Here is a 9,393-nt window from a genome sequence, read left to right as displayed (position 1 = left end):
GCTTCCAAAAATGATTATTGTTTTTCATACAATAAAATTAATATGTTTTATTTCAATTTAATTATTTAAATATATCATTTCTCTTAAATAAGTTATATGATTATACATCATATAAATGCATTTCAAATATTTTATAGGAATTTACAAATAATTTTTAGGGAAACAAACATCCATACAAATTAACAACATCATTATACTTATTAAATATCCATCAAAATAGCATCTACAACATCGAGTATATATAAAATAACAAGATAATTATTGTAACACGATCATCATCATAAAGAACTAAAACAAGTGAAATTCGCATATAATAGTAGAATAATAACATGTTAAAATGATGCATGTCTAACACTCGCCATAAGTCAAAATGATACATCATGTACAAATGATATAAATAAAGATGATGAATTATGTAAGACAAAATAATATAATTCAATATGATATGTCATGTCCAAATGATATAATTCAAAATGATACATGTCAAAAAGATACAATTCAATAATATGGTACATGAGGCCGTGAAAATGATACATATGATAGTAACCATGAAAATCAACATCATAACAATATATCAAAAATGATCCATCATGCAATCTATATGATCATGACTGGCACTGGCTACTACCAACAAATGCCTCATGACCATCATCACCATCGTGATCACGATGATGATGATGATCATCATAATCTATATAGACATCGGCCTTGTTGTCATTTGTATTAGTGTCATCATGAATATCATCTACCATCTCAGCATCAACCCAACATGATTAGTATCTTGTGATGAGGATCATTCAGATCTTTTGGAAGATCCTTGTTCTACAAAAAAAACATTTAGAATGAAAATTTATTATTTATTTCATGCAATATTTAATTTCTCTGTTATATATCTAATCTTACAACACATGAAATAAAACAATAATCATATTGCATCATATCAAAGTGCACATAGGATAATAAAATTTCAAATAAGTTACAACTAATATGTTGTAATAGTGGATGTTATAACAATGGATGGTGTAACAACAATACATTTCATCTTGCTTTTAAGAGCTTGAAAGTGGACAACCAAAAAGGTGTTTCTACCACCAAACACTACACTAGCACTTGAGGGATCAAGAAAACAAATTGAGAAGGAGATGTTGTGATAATGAATGTTGTAACAATAGATACTATAACAATAGATTCCATAATAGCATGTCAATGTTAAATATGTTGAAAAATCTATAACAATTAATGTTGTAACACTCAATACTATTGAAAATGTTGAAATTGTTGTAAACGTTGATGCTATAACAACTGCTACTATTGAAACTACTGAAACAATGACCATTACAGTAGATTATGTAAAAACAAATGTTGTAACAAAAAATGTTGTAATAGTAGATGTTGTAACAATAGAGGGGTTAGAAAGCCATTTCGTCTTTCTTTTCAAAGCTTGAAAGTGGGCAGCCAAAGGGGTGTTTCTACCACCCAACACTACACCAACACTTGGGGGATCAAGAAAACAAATTAAGAAGCACAAACATAGGTAACAATAGACTGAGAAGAAGATCTATTAACAATGGATGTTGTAACGATAGATGTCATAATAACATATGCCACAACAGATGTTGTAACAATGGATGGTGTAACAGCAAGCCATTTCATCTTACTTGTCAAAGCTTGAAAGTTGGTATCCAAAGAGGTATTTAGGCCATCCAACACTACATGAATACTTGGGGGATCAAGAAAACAAATTGAGAAGCACAACATATGTTATAGAAGATTGAGAAGCAAATATTGTAATAATGAATGTTATAACAACAGATGTCATAACATCATGTCAATGTTAAATCTGTTGAAAATGTTGTAGTGGTTGATGTTGTAACACCCATTACTATTGAAAATGTTGAAATTGTTGTAAAAAATTATGCTATAAAAATTGTTACCTTGAAACTACTGAAATAGTGACCATTACAGTGGATGTTGTAGCAATAAATGTCGAAATATCATTTGTAATAGAAAATTATATAATAATTGAGGGGGTAAAAATCCATTTCATCTTACCTGTGAAAGCTTTAAAGTGGGAAACCAAAGAGATGTTTCCGCCACCCAACACTACACCAGTACTTGGAGGATCAAGAAAACAAATTGAGAAGCATCATAGGTAATAGTAGATTGAGAAGTAGATGTTGTAAGAGGCTATGCGTAACATCACCCAACCCATCATGCTATTAGAGGAATGGGGTCAAACATATTTATTTATTCTTTTCCTCCGAACTATACTTCACTTCCTAACTCAACATATGGGCCTCACAACTAGATTTGTTACTCTACATGCTTTTATATATATATATATATATATATATATATATATATATATATATACACAGAGAGAGAGAGAGAGAGAGAGAGAGAGAGAGAGAGAGAGAGAGTCTACCTCTGACCAGTCGTAGGACTTCTATGTTGGCATGCCATCTAGCTCATCCAAGTTGACATCATCCTGGTTGATCCCATAGTTGTGCCACACAATCCTCCGAGGTAATATTTCTAGTTTGTACCTCTGGGCCATGTCATCACTTACGCATCCAATTGCATTAATGGAAAAATTAGGCCATACTAATGAAGAGTCTCCATGGCTAGTATTTGGGTCAGTGCAAGGATAAGGTTTTTCAGAATTTCCATTATAAGTTTAAGGCTTTCTCTCTTATGCTACATCAAGCTTTCCTTCAATCTCTTCCATGGCTAGACTAAGGAATCTTGACCTTTTCTTAAGGAATGCCTCAAACAAGGATATTTACGAGCATCATAACAGAAAGTCTCGACTTGGCCATAATTTCCTGAGCTAGTCATTTCAATGATGGCTCTATCTCAAAGGTCTTGTAGACCTCTAGATCAATTACAGTACTCGATGCCAACATTGATGATTTATTAAGGTGCCCTATGGTGCTACCCCTCATGAGATTGAGCCAATCCAACTCCAATGAGTTCCTGGCCCTTCTTCTTTCCCTGTTCTCAAATAGGGAATCCCACACATGTTGGTGTAGGCGCTTCTACGGCCATTACCAGCCACTAACTTGGTGTGAACTCCTGAAAAGTCTCTAGATCACCTACTACATGCCAAGGGTTCCATGATTCAAAGCAAGGTTGTAAGCAACTCCATGGCGATATGTAGATACTTTTGGGGTCTGGCTAGCTACACCTTGATGCAAGCAGAAGATATCCAGGTTGTTGATAATGTAAGGCTAGGGAAGCTTGCCTACTTCGGTTTCATTTATTTCTACACTTAATGAAAGGATAACCCTTCCAAGGATAGCCTAGTGAAGGAACAACTATGTATATGTAGAGACCCTACCAAGTAGGCAGTCTCTTATGTACTTATTTTATGTTATTAAAAGGGGTCTTTATGCCCACTGTTCCAAGTTTTTATTCCAGATCCTTATGGATCCTTCTGCCACCTGTGGCATTCCATGACATCTTTGTATTACTTAATTATGCATTGTTAATTAGTATGAATGAGAATTTACCCCAAGATAGGATTTTGTTTCAAGAACATGACTCAAGTTACTCTATTGTATACAAAATTACACATTTTGTTACAGATTATATGTTATAAATTGTTGTAATGAGAATTTAATAAGAACTTCATTCCATTGCAGATGCATAAACTATTTCAACTTGTTATCAACATTGTTCATTTAGGAAGTGTGGCATATGTTTTTATGTATGCACTTATTTATCATAACTACAAAGTTGTCTCTACATAGAGAGGCATCCACATGCTCATCACATTAACAAGGTTGTTACAGCCCCAAAAGAAACCAAACCATTTCAACCATAAATGCATCATAAATTCATTAATATTTAAGCAAAACAAACATATAATTCTCTTTAAAGTTGTAGGGAAACTAAGTGTGGGACAAGGAATCTCCATCCAATCATAGACAGTTGTAGCCATACTTACTTTTATTTTTCATCCCCAAGATAGATTCTAGATTCTGAAGGGGGTGCTTTCTTAAGGGAATAGAAAACTAGCTGCCAATGGAAACAGGGAATCTAGAGGGATTCTTCCTCAATCCTCAATCCCACTAGTTGACACAACTATCTTCTCAACAAAGGGATTCTAGAGGTTCTTGCATCACCCATAGTGCATACACAATGATTCAATCCATTTCTGGGAGTCTAGGATCCACTGTAATAGTAATGCATTAACCAAGGTCTTTAATCATGTCTTCTTTTGATGTTATTGTAGGACTGGTATGTTCCCAAGTTGTTAAAGTCTCTAGAACCTATTATCTCAACCCATAGCCTCTAGGGTACCCAAGCTATTACAAGGCTCCATAGATCACATCTCGACCCACAACCTCTAGGGACTAAAGCTGTTACAAGGCTCCAAAGACTTTGTCTCAACCCAAAACCTCTAGGGACCCAAGCTATTACAAGGCTTCAGGAATCCTATCATAACCCACAGCCTCCAAGGAACCCCAAATTGTTATAGGGATCTAGAGACTAGCAGCTCAACCCACAGCCTCCAGGGAAAGTAAGAGCCAATCCCCTTCTCTTTTATCCTTTTCTATGTTTCCTGCTAATCGAACTAGATTTCTTTGTTTTTATGTTGCTCAAATTGTGTCTCCTCTCTCCTTCAGTGTGAATTTTAATACCATGCCTTACCTTATTTTTGAGACTCACATTTACTGCTTTTTCCTTGCTTTCTATCACTGCGGAGTTCCCTCCTAGTTTTTTTTCCCTTTTCCTTTTGAAGGTTCCCAAGTGCATGGGCCTATGTACCTTGTGGTTCATTCAATTTTAAGAATCATTTCATTAATTCATGCACCAACCAACTTTTAATGGTTGTCCCAAACATTTCATATTTTATAAACAAGAAAACCTCAACCTCCCATGAAAGAAATCCTCCTCCCTAGCTGTGGAATCCGTGTCCCTTTGACTAAGTCCCTTTTTCTTAACTTCACATATTTGTAAAAAATATTTACAATGCATTTTATGATAGAACCATTGATGGGGTTGTCACTGGATGTTGTAATAGCAAATGTTGTAATAATAGATGCCATAACAACTGTCAGTGTTAAATCCGCTGAAAATGTTGTAACAACTATCAATGTTAAATCTGCTAAAAATTTTGTAAGTGTTGATGTTATAACGCCCATTCTTGTTGAAAATGTTGAAACTATTGGAAAACTTCATGCTATAACAATAGATACTATTGAAACTACTAAAATAGTGACCATTATAGTGGATATTGTAACAAAAAATGTTGTAAAAATAGATGCCATAACATTTGTCAATGTTAAATCTGTTGAAAATGTTGTAAGAATTGATGTTATAACACCCATTCACATCCCTTCAACTGGTAATATCACCACTTTTCAGCAATTTGAAGAAGTCTTTCTTAAAATATGGTGTTGTACCTATTTTATCATTGTATTTAAAAAAAAATCATATACATGCACGTGCATATATATCTCTATATATATATATATATATATATATATATATATATATATATAGAGAGAGAGAGAGAGAGAGAGAGAGAGAGAGAGAGAGAGACTCTTTGAGCGAAGCTTTTGTAAAATTTTGTGCTATATATACACCACGTTTCCACACTCAAGTGAAGGAATGGTCAATGTTTCCTTTCAATGTTGAGTAACTAGATGTAGTAAAGGTGTTGAAGATGAAATGGTTATGGGGAATGAGACTAGAGTGAACTCCAGGTGGAGAAAAAGGATCAACCAGAATGGCACAAGTGCAATTGCAGGTGGTAGCACTAACTCTTCAGTTGCAAGAAGTAGTGAAATAGGGTTTTCCTTTGTCTAAGTCACTTCTTGGTGAAATAGTTTTGTTATAAGCTCACATGCAGAATAGCTAGGAGATAGAGGGATCGTTCCACCCTAGTCTTAGTCTTAAAGGTAAAAAAAAATCAATGACTTGTGGGAGGGTGAAGGAGCTTTACTCTATTCTAAGAATGAAGGCAAGGAAGGTGACTTAGAGGTGACCTAGGGCTATCCTAAATGGATGCTATAGGTCTGCACTAAAACTATAAGTTGATTGTTCATTGCAACTTCTACAGTGTAAACACTTTCCATACAAATGATTGTTGCAAATTATTTGTGCTTGCTTAACAGTTTGAGAACATATTCAAGGTAAAGTTTGTCAGGGCTAGTAATTAGGGGTCAAAGTCAAAATCAAGATAATCCATGGAATTTATGAATTGACATTGGTCACTTCACATATTGGGCATGATGTACCTCTATTCACTCGTGAGCCTATGGATTTCAGATGTTGTAGAAATTTTCAACTAAATAAATTGAATTTCCTTATGGAATAGCCTCTTATTGATGAGTTTTAATGTTAGAATCCATTTGGAATTAGGCTTGAAACCTAAGGAAAACATAGTCGGTTATGACCTTTGTTGATCAAGAGTATTGATCCCAACAAATATTTCTTTTGGTCAATTGTATACAAGTTGATGGTTGAGCATTGGTTACATGAATTACAACAATGCATCATGGGTAGTATCCTTTAACTCACTTGGACTAACAAAGGATCTTTTAACTCCACTTGACAAAGTTATGGTTTTGTAAATGAATTGCATTGACCACTGATTAATGAATTGAATTGGAAAAATCATTTAGTTTTAGAGACATCATTTTTCTTTTATATTTATTGTCACAGTGATCCATGTTGATGAGATAAATCGGCCATAATCCTACTATTTATGGATCATATGTTATCAAAGTACCTAAATTTGTAGCCTTGAAGGAGACGCAGTACATTGAGGAGAAAATTGAGGAGGTATAAATCCATGTCATCTTTCTTGTCAGAGCTTGAAAGTGGGAAGCCAAAGAGGCGTTTCTACCACCCAACACTACACTAGTACTTGGGGGATGAAGAAGACAAATTGAGATGCATAAACATAGGTAACAATGGATTGAGAATCAGATGTTGTATCTAAGTATTTTATAACAACAATCCATTTCATCTTTCTTCTCATAGCTTGAAAATGGGCAGCCAAAGAGGTGTTTCTACCACCAAATATTACACCAACACTAGGGGGATCAAGAAAACAAATTGAGAAGAACAAACATAGTTAACAGTGGATTGAAAAGTATATGTTGTAACAGTGGATGTTGTAACAACAAATGTGATAACATTTCAATGTTAAATATGCTGAAAATGTTATAGTATTTTATGCTATAACACCCATTACTATTGAAAATTTTGAAATTGCTGCAAAAGTTGATGCTATAAAAACTACTACAATTGAAACTACTAAAACAACTATCATTAAAGAGGATGTTGTAACAACGAATGTTGTAACAACAATTGCTATATAAATTGAGGGGATAAAAATCCATGTCATCTTGCTTTTAAAAGCTTGAAATTGGGTAGTCAAAGAGGTTTTTATGCCACCCAACACTACACCAACACTTGGGGTGTTGTAACATTTTCTTGTTACTTTGAAAATTTTAATTTTTTGGTTATAATTTAAAAAAAAAATGTTTTTATTGCACTTTGTAATAGTCTTCACACAAATATATAATGCCCCAATATATTATTTTGTTTTATTATAATAAATAAAGTGTAAAATCACCACACACTAACTATCATGGATTTTCTATTGGCAACAATTGACACTTTGGTGATTGGCAACTCTTGTTGTATTCTGTGCCCCCCTTCTTTCTCAACATTTATTTGGGGGGGGGGGGGGGGGGGGGGGGGGGGGGGGTGGGGTGGGGGGTGCACAAAAGGGCTGTTTTCCAAAACAAATTTTGGAACATGGTAGAAATATATGAATTGCACACCCATACCACTCATTACCACTACCACATACCCCTTGTGCAAAACCCATTCACAATTTTTAGTAATAAATATCTCCCGCAACCATTTTATTTATCATTTTCCATTTAATTCTAAATATACCTCTTTTCTGAATGTTCATTCCATTATGTTTTCACTCCCATGCATAATTTAATCACTCTCGCTTTCGTCTATCCCCTCTCACCTTTCCTTTATTTGCTAGACATACAGAATCAAATTGTAGAATTATAGAAAGAACTCAACGACAACTCATAAATATAATAGTACATTTTACAGGTAATTATGCCCCTTGCTACAAGTTGATAGTTTAGAATGAGTTCAACTAAAATAAAATTGTCTCACGTTCAGTGTGAAAACCTCCCAAAAATTGATGAATTTCCCTTAGTTGATAGGGAAAGTGGAATAGAAGATACAAACTTAGAGTTTGACCTAGATAAATTGAAGAATTGGGCTTCCCAAAGGTTTCAAGATAATAGTGACGATTTTTCTTTGTGGGAGTACTTTTTACCCCTATTTATATTTCCTCAAACTCATCATTTTCATGAATTTGTAATATGATGTGCATACAGGTACTTAGTCCATGAGAAAACCATAATTTCTCAAAATGGTTAAACCTTGCTTTATGTAACTTCTGAGTTTATTTTAAAGGCCCTATGCATATCTTTTCCCAACTCTTTGCACCTATTCTCAAGTGAAATTCTCTTGGAAATATATGAGAAGTTAACTTTTGAAAAAAGAGCAACAATTTTTGAACTATTCATGCCTAAAGGGACTGGTATTGCGACTCATATGCTGCCTTAACATTCATTAATGTTTCTAGAAATTTTAAGACAATTCATATCCATTTTATGTTGTATTTTAGGGTATCATAGTGATGAGAAAGTGGATGAAGTAGTTCTAACTTATTTGTTAGCTTTTTGTCGATATAAGAGACTACAAATATTAGTCAATTTCAGCCAATTTTTATGTGAGGCCATTCATGGCCAGTTTCTTAAATTTGGAGTTGAAATTTTTTAATTATCAATCGGTCCTAGTGTATTTGTTTTTGTATTATTAGTTAAATAGATTCACAGTATAATTACAAAAGTAGGATCTTCAAGGGAATCAATTGTCTATGATTCATTGGATGTCCTTGGTAAGAAGGAATTTTGAGGAATTTTCCTTCACTAATTTTGTGAAAAAATTTCTTCACATATGATACCGTCTATTGATTAGTGATAGTCCTCCTAGAATTTCACCTAAAATTAAAAGGGTTATGCATCTTAGTGAACAAAAAAGGCTCAGTGATTGGTATTTATACCAACCTTTTATAGAAATTACATTGTATTGGTATGAACTTCCACCCTATCAGTTGCCAAATTTTTTGTCTATGCGTATTTTTGTGCTTCAATTCACTAGACAAAACCCCAATGTAGATCAAGTGCATTTTTTACCTAGAAGGAAACATACTATGTTTAAACTAAAGCCATATGTAAGCCCATTTATAGTTAATCATAGGTCAAAAAACAAAGAGGTGGAATAATTATTGGCACAAATGAAGTTTAAATTGGGGGTTACTTGGCCATATGACCC

Source organism: Pinus tabuliformis, chromosome 3_2 (assembly GCF_031772625.1).
Source record: "Pinus tabuliformis cultivar Carrire ecotype Pingquan chromosome 3_2, CPIR1, whole genome shotgun sequence".
In the NCBI taxonomy this organism is placed as follows: domain Eukaryota; kingdom Viridiplantae; phylum Streptophyta; class Pinopsida; order Pinales; family Pinaceae; genus Pinus; species Pinus tabuliformis.
Note: the sequence above shows the minus strand (reverse complement) of the source record.